Genomic DNA, 22,565 nt, shown 5'->3' on the forward strand with positions numbered 1-22,565 from the left:
TACTTTTAAAAGATGGAGTAGAAGTGCCTTTCCCTATTCTTCCCACTAAGAACAACTAAAAACTCTGGACATCTTATATATATAACAAGAATAAGAAGACTTTGAGAGGTGGAGAGAAGTCAGACCAGCTAGTGATCTTGGGTCCCAAGAAATGACATAGTGGTGAGCTTCCTGGGATTTTGGTCTCACGTATCCTAGATTTGGAGCTGAAGAAGCAACTCAGAAACATGGATGAAATTAGACGTTTATAAAGCCCCAACAAGGGACTTCCCTGGTGGTCCAGTGGTTAAGACTCCACGCTTCCACTGTAGGGGACCTGGGTTCGATCCCTGGTCGGGGAACTAAGATCCTGCATGCAGCACAGCTGGCCAAGAAAAAAAAAAGTTTCTCTCAAGCCAATGTACCAGGAAAGTGGCTGCCTAGCAAGAAGGAAAACTTTTAGACAATCACTCGTCCCACATCCACAGCACCAGCTATAATGAGTAATAAAGAACCCTCCTCCTCCCTGCTGCTGGATGTTGTCAAGAAAGCCTAATGGAGAGCCAAGACTTCCACCACCATCCAACACTAACAAGGCCAGTCCCTCTCCAACCCCCTCCCCCTCCCCCCTAGTTAAAAAAAAAAAAAAAAAGGTACCCCTGCCCACTTCCAGCTGGGGTGGTATCAGCTGAGGCCTACTGAGGAGCCAGAATTCCCAGCCCTGTCCAGCAGTAATGAAGACATCCTCTTCCCATCCCACTCCAAAGCCCTCATGCCATGGAGGCCAAGTGGAGAATCTGGACCTCTACCCTCACAGGCAGTAAGCCCTTGCTGCACCGCGCCCCTCATTCCCTGCTGGAGGGCTGTCAAAGGAAGCCACATAAGACAGAAGATGTAAATGAGATCCAGAGTTCCATGCCATAATACCCTTACAGAGAACCACGAAAATCACAACTTAAACGAGCAAGAGACAGTCAACAAATGCCAACACCAAGATGAGGGAGATGCCAGAATTTCCTGACAAAAATTGCAAAGCAATTATTATATTGAATAAAAGTGCTTCAAAAAGCAATTACCAACACACTTGAAACAAGGGAAAAAATAGTCTCAGCAAAGAAATAGGGAACATAAAGAAGAACTAAATGGGACATTTGAGAAGTGAAAAATATAACAATTGAGATTTTAAAAACACATTGGATGGGCTCAAGAGTAGAATGGAGAGGACGAAAGAATTAGTGAACATGAAGGACAGAAGGATATATCCAATCTGAACAACAGAGAGAAAACATACTGAGAAAAAATTAATGAACAGAGCTTCAGGGACTTGATGGACTTTAAGAAAACATTTAACATTCATGTCATTGGAAATACAGAAAGTGGGGAAAAAGAAGATTTGGCTGAAAGATATTCAAAGAAATAACGTCTGAAAACTTCCTCAGTTTGGTTCTGTAAACACTTTTCTTTTCCCTTATATGACAAATAACTGATTTAACTAGATTATTCTAATTTCATTTGTTCCTTTTGAAGTTAACCTCACCCTGTCTCAGACATAATATTTTCATGGTGTTCTTTCTCCTGCCTAAGCCTCTTTGATTCAAGATGAGCTATGCTTATGGAATAGATACAAATAAGAAAGTAATGTTTATGGAATACATGCAAATTAGAATGTAGAAGTCTACTGATAGACAATAATATATTATAGAAACTTAAATGGATTTGGAAGTACAAGAAAAAAACCTAAAACAAACAGAAAAACCAAGGCAGAAGTAATGATGTAGAAATAGCATACCTATGGCTCGGAAAAAGTTGAAAATTTAGAATTGCAATAAAACAAATATGAGATTGTTATTTCTACAATATCAAATAAATGTCTTTACATATTTTTCACAATTTTGACCAGCTGATTGGATGTTATATATAGTAACTCACTGAAAAAACTTGTTAAGGAGAAAATAACAAGCACAAATCAATAATAATAATAATAATAATAATAATAAGTATTTATTGAGCTTTTCCTATTACCAGGTACTCTTTTAAGTACTTTTATTTACCTAGTCCTTGCAACAACGCTATGACATACTATATCCTATTTTATGGATGAACAAGATGAGGCAGAGAAAGCTTAGGAATCCCTGCCATGATTACAAAGCTAGTAAGTGCCAGAGCTGGTAATCCAGGCAGTCTCACTCCAGAGACTGCAAATATAACAGTAAGATATAACGCATCTTGAAAGAATCAAGGGATATGGAACACCAAAGAGCATTTTTAAGAAATCTTCTCACTAGTAAAGATACAAAAAAGTTTAAAAAAAATATATCTGCTTTAAAGAATAACTCAAATATTATCATGTGTTCATACCCAAGTAATTGAGAAACACATTACTGGATCTAGTAGCCTAGAAATATCAGCTATAAAACTGTAAAGTGTCAAAGGGGTAAACAATGCTTTCTTTTGCCCCTCAAACTCTTACTTTTGAAAGCAGGTATGTTGCTATTCATTTCTTCAGGTCAAACATGCCATGAATATAGATAACAAAGAGACTAATACCGCATGTAGCAGCTCCTAGGATAATTGATGATCATTTCCAAAGTGACTAGGGAAATTGACAGAGGAACTCTTTTCATAAAAGGTATTATTATAAGGTTCATCTTATGACAGTTGCAACATTCTGTTATATGAAGAAACATTCTATGCAAATTTACTCTTGAGACTTTTAGTATTCAGGGATGCTGCCAGTTGAAGAGAGAGAGCACCGTTATAACTTATTACCCTATAGAGATGTTCTCAACATCATATGACAGAGTTTGTCTTCAAGAAAATGGCCTGTATCCAACCACAGAAGAATTTAGGATTTTCATGTGTTCAAAACCCTCCATGAAACTTATTTTTTTCCTCTCTAGTTCATACTAAAGTGTGCATGACTAATAGAATTCAAATGTGTTACTTCTCTCAGATATATCTTCCTTTTTGCTAGACCAAATTTTGAAAAAAAAAAAACCTCTAGTTAAAATAATGAATATACCAATGTGAAATGTAAGACACCAACCAGCAGATAAAAGAGAAATTGGGGGAATATCTCCAGGAGCCCTCAAGTCACAATTTCAGAGCATTCATGATTTTCTGTGTAAGGTCGATATACATACCATATAATTGAGCTAGAGGAGTATTTTCCAAGAAAGATGAGGCAAGAATAAGAGTAAATCCTCAGAAAAAAAAAAGAGCTATATTAAAGTTTACTGAATTAGAAGAGAAGACACAGAATAATTTTTGAGTTCTTTGTTGTAATTTGGTATTGACACATCTTGTGATTATGCAAATCATTGTTTTCTTCATGCATTATCTGAGAAATAAAATAATGGTGGTAATGTCGATTTAGGAACAGTGGATAATACGGATAAGTCATCCACTTGTTCAGCAAAGACTTACTGGACACTTTCCTATGCTAAGAAGTTCATGAGCTGTATATATGTATGTATATATAACTGAATCACTTTGCTGTATACCTGAAACTAACACAACATTGTAAATAACTATACTCCAATAAAATTTTAAAAATCCAACAAATCACCCTTAAAAAAATAAAAGGCAAATATAAGATTTAAAAAAAGGGAAAACAAACAATCAAAAAGAAGCAGCTCATGACCAAGACGAGCAAAGATAAGTAATTGTTTAAAATAGAAACTTTAACAATGTGATAATCTCTATGGAGAAAAAGATGTATATGAAGTGCAATGGGAATACAAATAAAAGAGAGATGAATTCTGCTGAGTTGCAGATTCAGAGAAAACAGTAATGAAGATATGACATCTGATGTGTGTTCTACAATGTCTGCTGATTAGACAAATTATGGAGAAGAGTTTTTCTGACAGAATAACGTGGGGAAGGGCATAAAGGCGTTAAAATCCTTGAAGCAGCTTTAGAATCATAAATGACAACGTAGTGTGATGGAAACACAGGGAGTGTCCGACTCAGGGCAAAAGGTTGGAGATGAGAATAGAAATATAGGTTGTAGGCACTTATTTAATGAAGAGACTAGTGTTCTCTGATGAGCAATTCGATCTTGATTCTGCAGTTGTTGGAAAGATCATTCATGACAGTACAAAACAGATAGAAAACCACAGTCTGCAGGTCCAATCTGGCCCACCACCTGTTTCTCTGCAACCTGTGAGCTAAGAATAGTTTATATGACTTTAAAGGGATTTTTAAAATGGAAAGAAGAATATTTTGTCACATGAAATTTAACTTCAATGCCTGTAATGAAAGGCTTAGTGGGACACAGCCATGCCCATTTCTTCACACATTGTCTATTTCTGCTCTCATGGTACAATGGCAGGGTTGAGTAGTTATGACAGAGACTATAGGGCCACAAAGCCTAAGGTGTTTACCATCTGGCCCCATATAAAGGATGATGTGAAGCAGAGAAGAAACTGAAATCGGGAAAAACGTTGTAAGAAAGCTATTGCGATATTTATGGGAGTTGGAGCCTGTACCAGGGCAAGTGGCGGGGTGGGCTGGAGGAAGCACGCACTTGAGAAACTTGTAAGTACCACAGTCATCACGACTTCTTGATGGATTGGTCAGAAAATGAGGGAAAGAGTTGAATCAATGATGACAAAGGATGCCTAGATAGATATTGCATGGACCACAAATGTATAGATAGCAATGACATATCCAAACGAAACACAGCAAGAAGAAGGACTGATTAAGGAAAAGAAAAGGAAGAAAATGAATTTAATTCTGTATATGTTAAGTATGGAGTATTTATGGAGGCATCTTTCTTTACCTTTTATTCTTTGCATATCAGGTGAATCAGGAATTGTTAACCAAATTTGTCCCTCTCTCAGTTATAAAATCTTGTCACTGGCTGACAAGGTCTGGGCTCTGCCAGACCTATACAGTGTCTCAACCAAGATACCCAGGGCTTGTCCATTTATAAAGGGTTTCTTTCCTACCTGGAGCCTGTCTACACCCTAAATTGAGGTGGCCAGCTGCACAGAAGGCCAGAGCTTCCATGCTGATCTCTCTCCGCTGTAGGCTGGCTTCAAGTAACTGGTTTTCAGTCCCTGCTCCATAAAGCTGAAGGGGGTCTGGCTATGAATGAACATTATGGGTGTGGATTCTGACCAAACCCAACTTTGCACCTTATTCATATCAGGCGCTTCCTCTGGGTTGTGCCACACCTGGGGTTCTGCATTTCCCTGGAACCCCAATTTTTCTGCCAAATGACATAAAACACCAAGATACTCTATATAATTATTACCTCAATTGCCAACTTTAAATCTACATTGAAAGATGACTGTTTATTCAATTTCAGCATTTTTTTCCTGTTTTGCTCAATTACTCATTACTGAATAAATACTTTCCCACTGATTATTATAGGTAACTAACTACATTTCAGGTTTCATTGGACTATATAACTCAGGAGTCCAAGAAAACTTTCTGACCCCAGCCTCATCTCCCTGGGCTTGGTTAAAAGCCCCCCCTCTGTGCTCTCATAGTTCGCTCTGTACACGAGCAGAAGGCTTCTTCACCCTTCACGCATTTCTCTATACCTGTCTGTCTCTCCCACTAGACTGTGCACAGCTTTAGGCCAAAGATGAACCCTTTTCTGTCCTCAACACCCAACAGGTCCTGACAGGTAGACACTTTCCTTTTTTTCCCCTTTAATTAATAACAACAACCATCATAACTAACGTTCTCTTAGGGCTGACTATGGATCCAGCTCTGTGCTAAGCATTTTTCATGCATCCACTCATTCAGTTCTGAACAAGAACCTTATGATATAGGTACATTCATTATTTTCATTTTATATATGGGGAAACTGGTGTTCCAATAATTGCATCCTGAAGCAACATGCCAGAATGCCTCTCTTGTTATTGCCATTCTAATTAAGAAGTGGGATGGATGGACAGAAGGATGGACAAACAGGTCTACCTGGGAACATAATATATGAAACATATATTATAGAATATATGGAAAGTTATAGAATATGGATGAAATCTACAGTAATGAAAACATGTTTACTCTTTTCAATGCACTTGAGGAGAGAACATGAAATGGACACAAATAATCATAATACAAGTTAGAAAGTGATAAAATAAATTAGAAAGTGATAAATATAAAACGTTAATGTTAGAGTGAAGCTACTTCCAACAAGGACAATTAGGAAACGCTTGATGAACACCACATATTGCTTATTCACTCAATTATTCATCAACAAACATGTACCCAGTGTATAGTATCAGCTGAGTATATGCTGGAGATAAAATCTAGCAAATTTTTCTGAGCCCTTGATTATTAAAAAAACAAGACAAAATTACTTTTTCTGAATGGCTAAAAAGCAATTTATTTCTTGTGACTTCTCAGGTCAGAAAAGCCCATTTCCTCTTTGCTCTCAGGAACCACTCTAGCAAGCACTTGGTAGTTTTGCAACCATGAGTCCCCTTTTTCTGCAGTTTTAAGGTAGCTCTAAACACTGGTAAAATAATCCAGAGCTTCAGATAGATATGCTAACTATTCTGTAAAGTTTCTCTTCAGTGTGTCAATTAGTGGGGATACAGATGGCAGCAGATTTCTGAGACGTTATGTCAACTGTTTTTTTTCTTGTTGGTTTATTTGTTTATCAATGTGCCTGAAAAAGGATGAATGGGGATTGGGCTTGGGCTTCAAGAACCAAGGGCAGGATTGATGGGGATTCCCAACAGGAAAAGAAAAGTGGGTCACAGAGACGCAAAAGCAATAGAAGATGGACGTGAAGAGGTTTCAGTGAACACCCCGTGACAGGCATAGCAAGTGGCCTCTAGGAACACGTTATCTGACACCCAATTTAAATATTCCTTTTCTGCAGTGTTATGGTCACTAACATTTGCTCAGTCTCTATGGCCTCTTGTTGGGTAACTGGTGGTGCTGGGCCAGTGTTTAGGGGAAACTTACACAGCGACCTGGAGTGGCAGACCAGAGAACAAGCAGCGACCTGGACCAAAGGCGCTTCCCCGGGATGCTCTGAGTAACAGAGATGAGGCTGGACCTCACGGTCTTGCTGGGGGTGGGGGTAGGGGGGGAGTCTTGCTTTTATATTTGCACATTAAAGGAAAGGATGGCTCCAATGAACTGGAAAGCTGGGGACACTTCAGTTCCCATAAATGAATAAGGTATATTCTCTGCTCTCAAAGGACTCACAGTTTGGGGTTTTGATGAATGAGTAGAATTCAAACTTGTTCTAGGCAGGCAGGAAATTATGAGCAAAGGCAAGAAGGTGGAACATCCCCAAGCATGTAGTGTTTTTTCCTTTTAATTGGAAGAAGAAAAGGGTTTTCTCTGTTCCAAAAATCTTACTTAAAATGTACTTTTGGAACCTAATCTGTTTATAAGCTGGGGACTTCCTGAATAGGTTAGAAGAAAAAAGTGCACTAAGTCTTCACAGATGCATGGCCAGAAAGAGGTATTTCTACTTGAGAAATTAAAGCATGAACAATTATTTTCAGTTCCTAATTTGCAATCAGTAATGAGCTAGCGTATTTTAACCCCATAAAAATCCATCATTATCAAACACCATTTATAGAATATTTTACTACCAATATCCTGTTTGATTCATCTGATTTCAGCAAATCTTGTCTTTTTATTAATCTGCAAAATTTTAAAGACTCTTCTAATGCTAACATTTGCCTAAAAGTAATGAAAACATAAGTATGATAACATATTTGCACAAATATTACTTTTAACAATTTTTCAAGCATTTGTATATATGGTTCTAATAATGTTCAAAGGTCTCCCTCATTATATTCTCTCAAAATCTTTACAAGATACATTGGGCAAGAGACATCTCCATTTTTCAAAAGAGGAAACTAAGTAATAGGGATTAAAAGATTGGCTCAAGACTACAAAACCACTTACTGTTTTTTATCTCCCAACTCCTAATCCAGATCTCTGGCTACTATCTCAAAATGCCTCTCTTGTGTCTATAATAATCCCAGGTTTATAGGGTCCCCTGCATAAAAGATCCCTAATAACTAATCAGATCGCTCATATTATGAGTTGAATTAATTATACTTTTTAAGAAATCAAGCCTGTCTGATAATGCTCACCTGTCACTTCAAGCAATGTAATAATTCTGGGAGATAAGCAGAGACTGGGGACAGACATACAATCTGGAAGAATTAATCTGTTGGTATCTAATAAATACTTTTTATATTCCAAACTCAGTAGTGTTTGACATGCTTTATTAGTTACACATAGAAGAAGAAACCACACATTTAAAACATTGCCTCTAGCCAAAACAAGAATGTTAGCCGCAATTTTTTCAGTTATATTGTATCACAGGTGAAATCAATATCTCCAGAGGCTGATGATATAGAAGGGAAAATGTAAACTGAAATTGATTTAACAGAGGAAATGAATGTAATTATGATGATATGATAAACCCAAAACTGGGAAGAAACTTGTCAGATAAATTTTCTCATCAGCACACCAGCTTCATGCTCTAAGCAACATGACCTACACCAATTGGGGCCACTGTTCCACAGCAAAGGAATACTGCTATATTTTTTAAAAAGAGGAAATTGTGTCGGATATAGGAAGTGGATATAAAAGAAAAAGTCGTAGTTGCAGAGGCCACATGTAAATACACAGAGGATATTGCATATTTAGAAATAGTCACTTTTAAATTGAGAATATTCTCTACTAGGAAGTGATGCTCTTGAGAAAGAGAATTAAGTTTAACACATGCTTTTGCTAAATGCAAGAGTCTGTTTGACAGGCACACAAGAACACCAGTCTCCAACACAGAGGATGAGATAAGAAGTAAAATACAGTAAACTTTCTCATTTACAGACTTCTCACCCCTCACAGGCAGGGGCCGTGTCCCCACAGTTCTGTATCACAATGTCTTACCTAAGAGTTTGTCATTTAGTAGACACCTGGTAAATAATTTTGAATGCATGCATAAAGTGTTCTGGTGGACTGAATTTCCTGACTCATTAAGATTTATATTACAAACCCTATGTGGATTGCCAGTTTTCAAGGAATTAGGCTCCGCTGAAATGGCATTTAGCCCCTAAGCGTTTCTTGACCATTTTCTTTTATCATTTGAAATACTCATAAAAATCTTCAGAATCACTCAGTGCCTCAGGGCTGCTTTTAGGGACAGCATGATTGTACAGTGCTGAAAATTTTTTTTTTAATGTTTGGGTTATCTATGAGTTAATAAGTTCTTTGGCTAGATCATTAAGTTATCTACAAGTTATAGGTTCTCTATAAGCCACCTTAGATTTGAATAAATTGTTGGCTAAAGCATCATTTCTGAGCGAGGAGTGTTTATATTTGGTATCTGAGTTTACTCACTTTCTTCTCAGTAACTTGACTCTCTTGATTTCATTTCCTTACATAAGAAGAAACTAGCAGGAGTGGTTTGTTCACTTAATGGCTATATTCTTGCTGAGCCCACTTTATGTGCCAGAGGTACAGCAGTGAAGAGAAATACCCCCTGACTTCACTGGGTTTACTTTCTACTTTAAAAAGATAAACAGTAAATAAGTAAATTGTTAAAATATGTAGTTTGCCAGAGAGTGACAGAGGCTATAAGGAAAGTAAAGTGAAGTAGGAGGATAGGATGTGTATGATGGAAGAGGGTGCAATTTTAAATAAGACAGAGAAGGCTTCGCTGAGGTACTGTGTGATCTCAGACCCCAAGGAGGTGAGGCAGCTGACCATGCAAACAGCTGAGAGGAAGAACGTTCCAGGAAGATGGATCAGAGAATGCAGAGGCTCTAAGTTACAAGCATGCCTGGTGTGTGTTTAAGAAACAGGAAGCAGGCAGCAAAGCTGGACAGAGAGGGTGAGAAGGAAAATGGTTGTGGAAATAGGCTTAGGAGGTGAAGTCACAGAGGCAATAGTTGTGCAGCCTGTGCAGTGCTGAGAGGCCGTGGTATGGACTTTGGCTTTTACTCTATGCGAGGTCTGTAGCCATCAGAGTGTGGAGCAGGGTAGTGACTTGATCTGACGTCTGTTAGAAGAATTGCTCATGATATTGTGTTGAGAGCACGCAGTGGAGATAAGAAGGGAAGTAGCAATAACCCAGACAAGAGATGATTAACCAGTTGGGATTAACCAAGGGAGTCAGGAATATGGAGGTCAAACTATCAGCATTGTTGTTGGTTAAAACTCAGCTGGAGACGGTGAGGACGACAGTGAGTTTCCTGGTACCGAATCCCATGTCTACCCGTCCAGTCACAGGGAACACTGGTCAACCACAGTGTTCTAAACTAAGCCTGCAGGGTAGGCAAGGGCAGACCAAAACACATGCTCTCCTCTAGCAGACAGATGGTAAGGGGAAGGCAGAAAAGGGCTAAGCCAGATTCCTTGTCCCAATGATAGAATTTACTCCTTTTCCTCTGGAGAGGAGTACAAGAGGGGTTGAGAAAAGCCAGAAAGGTGCTGTGGCAGTGACCCCTCCACTTGGAATCAAGAGAAGGGAAGAATATATTCCTCCCCACCCCACCTGGCTTTTGGTTCACTTAATGCATTGAGTTTAACCATTAAACCTACGATTAAGCAACAACATGGGTCATCTTACTGGACGAGAAGGTCAGGAGCCTATCAGAGCAGTCCCGTTCCCACCTGCATGAGGCTATGCTCCCCAGACCAACCCCTGCTCCAATGCTCTGAAGTATCTATCAGTTAAATCAGTTCAGGAGGTTCCTTCCCAAGTCTGTTCTATTTATTATTCTAAATTATATTTATAGCCACACTGCCCAATACTCATTAGAATTACTGCAATGAGATAAAATGCTAATATAAAGATATCTCGTATAATAAAAGATAGCAAACTCAAGATGTTCCAAATATGGCTATAAAGCCCATTCTATCAAATTCCCATGGAAAAAATAAGATCTGAAGATTAAATCTGTTTGCAAGTTAAAGTCCAAAGATATATAAATCCCCAAAATATAAAGCCTGAGCTTAAATTATCTTGCCTTTGTGAGTTAAAAATCTAAAGAAATGAGTATCTTCCTTAACTTCTTACCCTGTTCAATCTCAACAGAGGGGATTTTTGCAGCCCATATGTATGGGGAGGGTGGCGGTTCTATGAGCAGTTATGTCCTAAATTGTCCCTCCATGAAGTGGGTTTCTTCAGGTCTTAGTGGTACTAGTTCAATATTAAGTCTCTCATAAACCTCACTTTTAAGGAGTTCAAAGTGTCCATAGCCCACTGAAGACTACCACAGCTTGATCCCACCCCCTTGACATTCCAGGCAAATCCAGTTCCTGGAAGCCTGTACTTAATGTTGCCAAAGGCCACAACAAACGTTCAGTGGTAGCAGAGGGAAGGTGAGAGGACAGAGTCAGTCTTCTTGGTTTCCAACTTTCCAGGCTGCCAACCAGTTTATGTTCATTGTAAAGGGTCCACAGCAGAAGTAAAAATACACAAACGGGACGACAGCAAATTACAAAGCTCTGCACAGCAAAGGAACAGTCAACAGAATGAAAAGGCAACCTACGGAATGAAACAAAATGTTTACAAACTATATATCTGATAAAAGCTTATTATCCAAAATATATAAGGAACTCCTAAACTCAATAGCCAAAAAAAGTTTAAAATGGGCAAAGGACTTGAATAGACATTTCTCCAAAGAAGACATACAAATCGCCAACAGGTAAATGAAAACATGCTCAACATCACTAATTATCAGGGAAACACAAAACTGCAATGAGATATTATCTCACACTTGTTAGGATGGTCATTATCAAAAAAAAAAACCCAAAGATAATAAACGTTGTCAGGATATGGAGAAACTGGAGAACTTTTACGCTGTTAGTGAGAATGTAAAATGTACATCTACTATGGAGACAGTACGGAGGGTCCTCAAAAAATTAAAAATAGAACTACCATATAATCCAGCAATCCCATTTCTGGGTATTTATTCATATGCATTACCCCATATCCATTTCTGGGCATTTATCCAAGGAATTGAAATCAGGATCTCAAAGAGATAATCTGCACGCCCATGTTCACTGCAACATTATTCACAATAGCCAAGATATGGAAACAACCTAAGTGTCCATTGATAGACGAATGGATAGAGAAAATGTGGTAAATACGTACATGGAATATGATCCAGCTTTCAAAAAGAAGGGATTCTGACATATGTAACACCATGGATGAACCTGGAGAGCATTATGCTAAGTGAAATAAGCCAGCCACAGAACAAATACTGCATGATTCCACTTATATGAAGTATCAAAAATAATCAAACTCATAGAAACAAAGAATAGAATGGTAGTTGCCAGGGACTGGGGCGGGGGGGAGGAAATGCAGAGTTGTTCAATGGGTGCGCAGTTTCAGTTATGCAAGATGAATAATTTCTAAAGATCTGCTGTACAATACAGTACCTGTAGCCAACAATACTGCACTGTGCACTTAAAAATGTATTAGGAGGGTAGATGTCATGCTAAGTGTTATTACAGCACACACACACACACACGAAACATGACACAAGGATACTTTTGGAGGTGATAGAAATGTTTATCACCTTGATTGTGATCGTTTCATGGGTGTACACATAGGCCCAAACTCATCAAATTGTAGACATTTGAACATGAAGCTTTCTGTTCAAAATACGTGAAGCTTTCTGTATATAATAAAGCTGCTTAAAAATATTCAAGGGTAAGGGCCTCCCTGGTGGCGCAGTGGTTAAGAGTCCTCCTGCCGATGCAGGGGATACGGGTTCGTGCCCCGGTCTGGGAGGATCCCATATGCCGCGGAGCGGCTGGGCCCGTGAGCCATGGCCGCTGGGCCTGCGCATCCGGAGCCTGTGCTCCGCAACGGGAGAGGCCACAACAGTGAGAGGCCCGCATACCGCAAAAAAGAAAAAAAAAAAAATTCAAGGGTATTATTTGCACAATTAAACTCACATAATGTAGTAGAAGGGAATGAGAGGGTGAATGCAGGTGTAAGTAGGTATGTATATTTGATATGGAGAATAAAGGGGTTTCTATTTGATGCCTTCTATTTTCTCTGAAACGTAGAGTTAGATGAAACTGCTAAGAATATGGAGTAGGATGGATTATGGAGTTTGGAATGTTCAAGAGAGTAAAGGAAGTTTGAAATAGTCATCTTGGAAATTGGAGAATACATTAAATAGTAATTTAGTTGGATTGTCAAGAGAGTGAAAAGCCTATTAGAAATCACTGGAACCTGAATATATTGGAACTTTCTCCAGAAGCACTCAGAAAATGACAACTGTGCTCAGGCACAGAAGTAAATGAAGAGCTAAGTTCATCCAGGATTGGGGGAGAAAAAAGACAGAAGGACTAGGCATTTAGGGTTTCTAATTAGATCAGGAGAGAAATGAAGAAAGTAGGTGGCAGAGGAATTGGGAGGAATTAGGTCAGTGGCTGATGGCTCAAAGAGAGCGGAGGATGATTAGAGTGGGGTTGTTTGGGCAAGCAAGATGGAGAGAGAGAGAGAGGCTGTGGTCAAGAGACAAGCTGATTGAATTAGTGATTTTGAAAGTGGAGCAATTCCTCATGATGACAAGATCCAAGGTATGACTATGGGAATGGAAGTTCAAGTGAAGGATAAGATGATTGGAGAAAAGATGAGAGAACAGAGGAAAAGTAAACTTTCTCCTATCCCCATGGTTTTACAGCTAGGAGCATGGCAAGATTACATTTCAAAATAATTGTTCCCAGGTCCTTGAGAAAAACATTCCCTGGCAAGAAATTTTTAAGATTTATTCATTTCAAATGGAGCAGAGAAAGAATTTATGACTACATCTTTCCTAAATAAATGCTCTAGGGAGTTCCCTGGTGGTCTAGTGGTTAGGATTCGGCACTTTCACTGCTGTGGCTGGGTTTAAACCCTGGTCAGGGAATTGAGATCCTGCAAGCTGTGCAGTGCAGCCAAAAAAATAAATGCTCTAAGAGAGGGCGGGTGCCTATAGTCAAGAAGAAACTTGTCTAAAATTTTGTCAAATGAAGGGAGCATTAAGGCCATCTTGATCAGCTGATAGCAAAGGACAATTTGAAAAATACATCTTAGTCAAGGTGTACATATTTATTTAAAAATAAAAATTCAGTGTTTGTTAAAATTTCCTCCATGAACCTTATTGAAAAAAATCTAATTCTAAAATAATATTTACATAGATCGCCTTTTAAAGAAATTTGATAATTAACTACAGGTCTTGTAAAGGAAGAAAATGTAAGAGCAACCAAGGAGAAGTAATATTTAGTTTTTGTTCCAGTTTTCTAAGTGATGCCTAATATTATAAGTAAAAATGACTCACTAGAAATATCCATCTAAGGGTCCACATAAGTCAACAAAAAAAATTATGTTTTTTGGAGAAAGCACGGGCTTTTATCTGAAAGATACAAGATATACGTAGGCCACGAAAGGGTTCTGTTTCAAGCGAGTTAAAACAATATCGCCGCCCTTAGTCTAACTCCTCACCTAGGTCTCTCCTCACTGCAGAAGCATGCGAACTTATGGTGCCTAGGCTTGGTTCAAGTACTTATCAATATTCCAAAGAGGGAAAGGGAGGATGGAGGGAGTAAGGAAAAGCAGAGGACTCACAGGGATCACAGATGACAACGAAACACATCATCCTGTTCATGGACTAACGTCTTTCCCTACACTCTCCAAAAAAGAAGCTACCTCCTGAATCCCTAGTGGCTATCACGCCATGTAAGGCATACTCTACTGACTCACAAAGAAAGCCCTGCTAAAGAGGATTCAAATGAAAACCCACATAGCCAGAAATTATTTCTTGTTTACAAAGAGGAAGGACTTTGGTGACATGCTTGTTATTAACCATTCCTACTTGAAAATTTTCTAATTCAAGTCCATTTCAAGAAGAGTTATTTAGGACTTCCCTGGTGGCGCAGTGGTTAAGAATCCACCTGCCAATGCAGGGGACAAGGGTTTGAGCCCTGGTTGGGGAAGATTCCCACATGCCGCAGAGCAATTAAGTCCGTGCGCCACAACTACTGAGCCTGCGCTCTAGAGCCCGTGAGCCACAACTACTGAGCCCACATGCCACAGCTACTGAAGCCCGCGCGCCTAGAGCCTGTGCTCCGCAGCAAGAGAAGGCACCGCAATGAGAAGCCCACGCACCGCAAAGAAGAGTTGCCCCCGCTCACCGCAACTAGAGAAAGCCCGCGCGCCGCAACAGAGATTCAATGCAGCCAAAACTAACTAAATAAAACCTGTGCATTAAAACCAAAAAGAAAAACAAACCCACAACTTTAAAAAAAAAAAGAGTTTTTTTTTTTTTTTTTTTTTTTGCGGTACACGGGCCTCTCACTGTTGTGGCCTCTCCTGTTGCGGAGCACAGGCTCTGGACGTGCAGGCTCAACGCCCATGGCTCACGGGTCCAGCCGCTCCGCGGCACGTGGGATCCTCCCGGACCGGGGCACGAACCCGCATCCCCCGCATCGGCAGGCGGACTCCCAACCACTGTGCCACCAGGGAAGCCCCCCAAAAAAGAGTTTTTAACAAAACACTTCCCCATTCATATCACCTTAAATAAATTTCCCTTAGGCACAGTCGGCATATTTCTTCAGTTGGAAGAAACTGATCCTGACTCACTAGTGAGCAATGGGCTTTTAGTGGAAAGATACGGATGGTGTTCACAGAGTAGCTGAAAAATTAACCCAGGTCAAGGGCAGAAATCCGAGAGGCTCAGACCTCTCAGGAGAACAACAGGATGGACTTTTTTGCTCAGCCTCCCTACCAAACAAGTCACATCCAACTGCTTGTTCTTTCAATGTAACTCTAAGAACATTTTCAAATTCCTAGGAATGGGATCTGCTTGTTCCACCATGGGTTGTAACAAGTGTCTCTATCATTACATACACCATTCATGACTAGCTTAGTTTGCTGGGGCTGCCATAAAAAGCTGCAACAGACTGGGAAGCTTAAACAGCAGAAATTTATTCCTCACAGTTCTGGAGTCTAGAAGTCCAAGATCAAGGTGTCAACAGGATTGGTTCCTTCTGAGGTCTCTCTCCTTGGCTTGCAGATGGCTGCCTTCTCATTGTGTTCTGGCACTGTCTTTCCTCTGTGGGTTTCCACCTCTGGTGTCTCTCTGTGTGTCCAAATTTTCTCTTCTTATAAGGATACCAATCAGCTGGATTAGGGCCTAATGGCCTAATTTTGGTCACCTCTTTAAAGACCCTATCTCCAAATGCAGTCACGTTCTGAGGTGCTCAGGGAGAATTCAACATATGAACAATTCAATCTGTAACAATGGCCAAGGGACAAGACATGTAGCATGGATTCAGAGGCTAAGGGAATCCTTGTGATCTGGGCAGCCAACCCAGTTTTTGTCTAGCAGACAGTAATGTGGTATCTTTAACACTGGCAACCTTCTAACAAACTCAGCCATCCAGGAAATTGTTCTAGTACAATAAGTGAAAAGAAATATGGACATTAAAAAAATAGCTATCGGGGCTTCCCTGGTGGCGCAGTGGTTGAGAGTCCGCCTGCCGATGCAGGGGACACGGGTTCGTGCCCCGATCCCGGAAGATCCCACATGCCGCGGAGCGGCTGGGCCCGCGAGCCATGGCCGCGGAGCCTGTGCTCCGCAACGGGAGAGGCCACAGCAGTGAGAGGCCCGCGTACAGCAAAAAAGTCACATTTTCCTCTAGGAAAATTTTAAGTCCAGCTTTAGACAGACCTAGATTTATATGCTGAATATTCCAATTGCTAGCTATGTGATCTTGGCTAAATTACTTAATTTTTTTGAGTTTGTTTCAGCAGTAAAAATTCTTTTTTTTTTTTTTTTTTTTTTCTTTTTGCGGTATGTGGGCCTCTCACTGTTGTGGCCTCTCCCGTTGCGGAGCACAGGCTCCGGACGCGCAGGCCCAGCGGCCATGGCTCACGGGCCCAGCCGCTCCGCGGCATATGGGATCCTCCCAGACCGGGGCACGAACCCGTATCCCCTGCATCGGCAGGCGGACTCTCAACCACTGCGCCACCAGGGAGGCCCAGCAGTAAAAATTCTTGATAAAAATATTTACTCCCACGAGTCCTTTTAAAGTTGCACATATTTACTAAAATTATTTAAGTACTCACTACATTTTATCAAGCACATTTTCCTTTGCTTTCTTTTGAATTGTGTATAAAATTAAGACTAATGACATAAAACTTATTTTTAGCCTAGCTCCAAAGAATTTTGAAGAGAAGGAATAAGGTCAGAGGCTTGCTCCTACCATGAAAAAGAATATTATAAAGCTGATATAATGTTGTATTACACTTGAACAAATAGACCAATTGTACAGAAGAGAAAGCCTAGAAACAGGCCCAGATCTCTATGAAGACTTGATGAAGACAGCAGCAAAGATTAGTGATAAAAAGGTAGATTATTCAATAAATGACACTAGGCTAACTGGGTAACCATATGGAAAAAAAAATTAAAGCTTGAGCCCTACCTCACACAATACACAAAAATCCACTCCCATTGGATTAAGATCTAAATACAAGAAGCAATTTTTTATTCTTAGAAAAAACACAAGAAACAAAAGCAAAAATAAACAAATGGGACCTAATTAAACTTAAAAGCTTTGCACAACAAAGGAAACCATAAACAAAGCAAAAAGACTGGGAGAAAATATTTTTGTTCCATTTAGACCCGTGATATATTGGATGATGCCCACTCACATTGGGGAGGGCCATCTGCTTTATTGAGTTCACCAGATCAAGTGCTAATCTCTTCCACACACACACTCACAGGCACACCCAGAAATAATGTTTACCAGTTATCTGGGCATCCCTTAGCCTAGTCAAGTTGACATAAAATTAGCCCTCACAAAGAGTAATTTGGAAAAAAAAATGCTGTTCACAGAAGAGAAATTGCAAATGACTGATAAAAAAAGTAAAAATATTTTGAAGTCATTAGTAGTCTAAGAAATGCAAATGAAGCCACTAGATAATGCTACTACACACACAAGTCATATAAAATCATGCATTGGACAGGATGTGGAGTAAAGGGAATTCTTATACTTTGCTGGCCAGTGTAAATTGATATAATCATATTGGTGAGCAGTTGTGCAATGTCTCATGGAAGTTGAAGATATGTATACTCCATGCTCCAGAAATTCCACTTGTATGTATATAGACAAACACAATTCATACCTGTGTGTTCAAGGCAGTAATTTCTGTGATTGAAGAAGTGAATCTGAAAAGAACCTAGTTATCCATCAACTGAATAATGACAAACTTATAATGCCAGTGAAAATAAGTGAACTAGAGATACAAGTATCAGCATAGATGGATCTCACTAAACTAATATTGAGTGGGAAAAAAGTAGCATAAGAGGAAAAATATATCGTATTATTTATATAAAGTTTAAAAACATGCAAATCTAAGCTGGATGTATCACTTAGAAATGCAAACCTATATAGTAAAAATCTACTTAAGAAAGAACATATGGCATGATAAACTATTGATTCTGGATTATGAAAAGGGAGAGGAGCATGTTGGAGTAAGAGGATGAATGGAACTTCAAGTCACTAGTAATGTTTTGTTTCTTGAACTGTAGAGTACAAAGAGATTCACAGCAGCATATTTAAAACTTTTTCTGTATGTATTGAACTTGTCATAGTATTATTAAAAAGATTCCTACCTGCGCTCATAATTACAGAAATGCAAATATTACAGGAGGTTTAATTTCCTAGAAAATGTATTCATGTGGAAGCCCTTATCCTTTCAGGCATTTCTTTTTCCAACCCAAGGAAGTAAAGCAACACGTGCACTTCACAAAGCTTCTGACACACAGAATCTTAATTTGCAAAGATCCATCAGCATAAATGAAAAAAGAACAATTAGTTCTGTTCACAAAGGTCATTATTCAAATACAGTGGGCTTTCCTATCCTGTGATGAGCACACAGCATGGACCTGCATAATTTTTTCAGGAAACTTACAAATGTAACTTAATGTGATAATGATACAATCAATTGATTCAGTAACACACAATTTAAAATATATACTATATAAAGTGTAGTCAAATTTTCACAGATCAATGTTTCAGCACCTATACTGTATAGCCCAGGTGTCCGAGTTCAAAATAACCAGATAACAGTGATCATATACTCTTTTTTTTTTTCTTTTTTTTACGGTACGCAGGCCCCTCACTGTTGTGGCCTCTCCCGTTGCGGAGCACAGGCTCTGGACGCGCAGGCTGAGCGGCCATGGCTCACGGGCCCAGCCGCTCTGCGGCATGTGGGATCTTCCCGGACCAGGGTACGAACCCGTGTCCCCTGCATCGGCAGGCGGACTCTCAACCACTGCGCCACCAGGGAAGCCCACATATACTCTTTTAAAAGATAATTCTAATGAGATATTAAAAAACTTAGGCTAAACAAAGAGAACAAAGTAGTTTTTTTCATATGAGTAAATCATCTAACGTTTAAGGGATGGTAAAATGAAGGTAAACCAACATTGCTGGATACAGAGTAGGCATAAGAAATAGGTCTTATTTTTCCCACCTTACAAACAGACAAAAAAACCCCTGAGAATTAGAGAGGTCAGATAATTTATGTAATGCCAAATAGCCAGAAAGGAGCCAAACTAGGGTATGAATTCCATTCTTCTTCATTCCAAATCCCATACCATCCTTCCTGGGAGACAGCTAGCTAATAAGCAGAAAACAATGCCGATAAATAGTTTCTCTTACCCACATTTATGGCATTTTTCAGACAAGACATCAGAGACGACTGTGTGGGTGTATACTTAAGACTATACAATTTAAAACTGATTTTTAAAAATAGAGGTGATAATATCCTTCTTAAAAGGGTTATTGGTGGAGCAGTAAACAAACTTAGAATTTAAGAAAATGGGCAACTTCAAGCACACATTCGGAAAAGTATTGGCTTAGGTTGTAGAAGACACATTCATTCTGGACTCTGCCACCACTTGGGTGGCTGAGATCGAGCCACATAATCCTGTCTGAGGAGGACAACAGAAACCACTCAGAATACTTATGAAAACATGAAAAAACAGAAATAGAAAAAAATATTCATTTATATTGAATTACTCTGTAGTAATCACTATCTATAAATAAAATTATGATACTTTATATAGTATTTTAGAGTTTACAAAAAATTCTACTATTGTCAAGGTAATAGACTACTTTCTTTTGAAACTAGGTATCAGATATTTGGGGGTTGCTTGTTTGTTTTAGGACTACAAGTAGATGCTGAAGTCAAAATGCTTATATTCAGAAGTAATTTATTATTTCTGAATTTCAGTTCCTCTTTTTGTGACTGCTATTCTTACCCATTATTTTACAATGAGGTTGGAAATGAAGGCTGTATATAAGACATATTAAAGGAGAACCTTTAGGATCTTATGCACTGAACAGATGAAGGAAGCAGGAATGGAAAGGGTCACACCTAGCATGACTTCCAGGATTATTGCTTGGCTGACTGATTGAATGGTGCTGCCATTAACCACGGTAGAAAGTGGAGGGGTAGAATCAGATTTTATGAAGAGATGACAAGTTAAATTTTGGATATGTTGAATTGGAGGAGCCTATGGACAAACTAATGTCCCTTGGATGTCCATTTCTCTGGACCTCAGTAGGAGGTTGTAGGCTGGGCACCAAAGAGCCTCCATTATTTTTGAACAAATATCTACTTTATCTGTCAGGCACAGAGCTAGAGTCTGGTGACTCCAAGTTGAATAAAACAGAGCCCCTACTATCATAGGCTAGTATACAAGAGATGTTGTAAAGACAAATAATAATATATACGTGCCGTGGTATGGGTACATTAAAGGCATGTGGATGCTAAAGAGAAGCCTGAATCTTCCTGGAGGCATCAAGGGTATTTCACAAAAATAATGGTTGATCTCTGTCTTGAAATGGGTGTTAAAGTTTCAAACCACAGATTTCAAAGTTTTCTTCTTGGACTTGTAATATTATTTAGAGGATTGTTGGGTTTAGCAAATAAAAACATCGGACTCCCAGTGTGATTTTATATTCAGATAAACACTGAATCATTTTATACTATAAATATGATTATTTTTGTTAATCTGAAATTAAATTGAATGGACATCTGTATTTTTTCTAGCCACCCTAATTATTTATCAGTATCATTTAAAGAGTAGTGTGGAGAGAGACAAAATTAGTTAAATATCAAATGATATACTTACCATTAGAAACTAGACAATTAAAAATTTCGTATAAGAATAGACCATGCATATCATAAACATTATCTTTTCCAAATGTTTCTTATAACAGAATATATGACAATTTATTGATGCTTTTAAAAAATATCTCTAGGGCTTCCCTGGTGGCGCAGTGTTTGAGAGTCCGCCTGCTGATGCAGGGGACACGGGTTCGTATCCCGGTCTGGGAGGATCCCACATGCCGCGGAGCGGCTGGGCCCGTGAGCCATGGCCACTGCGCCTGCGTGTCCGGAGGCTGTGCTCCACAACGGGAGAGGCCACAATAGTGAAAGGCCCGCGTACCGCAAAAAAAAAAAAAAAAAAAAAAATCTCTAAAATCGTTGAGGAAAAATCACAAACATAAATTAGGCTTTTGACATTTGCATTACTGACACTAGTAAGGATAAGAATCTCCTTGACCTTAATAACATTCCGAAGACTACTACTTTTCTACTCTCACATAACTTCAGCAACTTATCAACTATGACATCTGGTTCTCCAACATCATGACAGCTGTGCTTCTTTGCTAGAAAATGTTACTGCCAATTTCATGGGAGTCATATTGGTGAATCTGTTTTTGAAACTATATACAGCCCAACAGTATTGGTAATAATGAGCAAAAGAGGCTACAGAAATCTTGACATCCACCATGGTATGTTTAAAAGTTACATTTTAACCAGTAATTTTAACATCTCTCACCTTCAGACATTTCCAAAGTGGCAAACAAGAGAATTAATCACCCTGGAATTTTATTACCCTAGCAATGAAATGTGATGGTTGAAATAAATCATCGCTAAATGCTGAAAATCTGTACTTCTACAAATCTGTTTTTAAAATGTAAGCTTGAAGTCATTTAACAACAAAAATACAGTACCCAAAACAAGAATGAAAGTCAAATTATTTCTATAAAATCTTCTTAGTACACTTAGTAATTTTTATTACTAAGAGACACATCAAACACATGACTAGAGGTCTAGTCAGTAGTTTGTTTTGATATTATTGCTATCATCTCATTATTGAAATATTATTAAAAATGCTCCCCAAATCTGGAAAGTTTGGGTCTAATTTTATCAGTGTAAAGTAGATTCCATAGAATCAAATAAAGCAAGTGTATCTGACTTTAACAAATACTCATATAGTAGTCAGTATGTACCAAGAACTATTTTTAACATTCTGTTCTTAACACTAACTCACACTTTATTTAAAATACTGATGGGAGAACAGTGGCCCAGAGAGATTCACCACAATAAAATAAGCTAGAGCAGGCACAATGGCTCCAGAATAGGGCTCTTGACCATAATTGCAGGCTGGCTCTCCCATAGCAAAATGTTCATAGTATTAATTTACAATTGTATTCAAATGAATCTAGGCAACTATTAAGTGCTGACCATGTACCAGACACTGTACCTAAATGATCTCAAA

The sequence above is a fragment of the Mesoplodon densirostris genome, chromosome 15 (assembly GCF_025265405.1).
Source record: "Mesoplodon densirostris isolate mMesDen1 chromosome 15, mMesDen1 primary haplotype, whole genome shotgun sequence".
NCBI classification, from domain to species: Eukaryota; Metazoa; Chordata; class Mammalia; order Artiodactyla; family Ziphiidae; genus Mesoplodon; species Mesoplodon densirostris.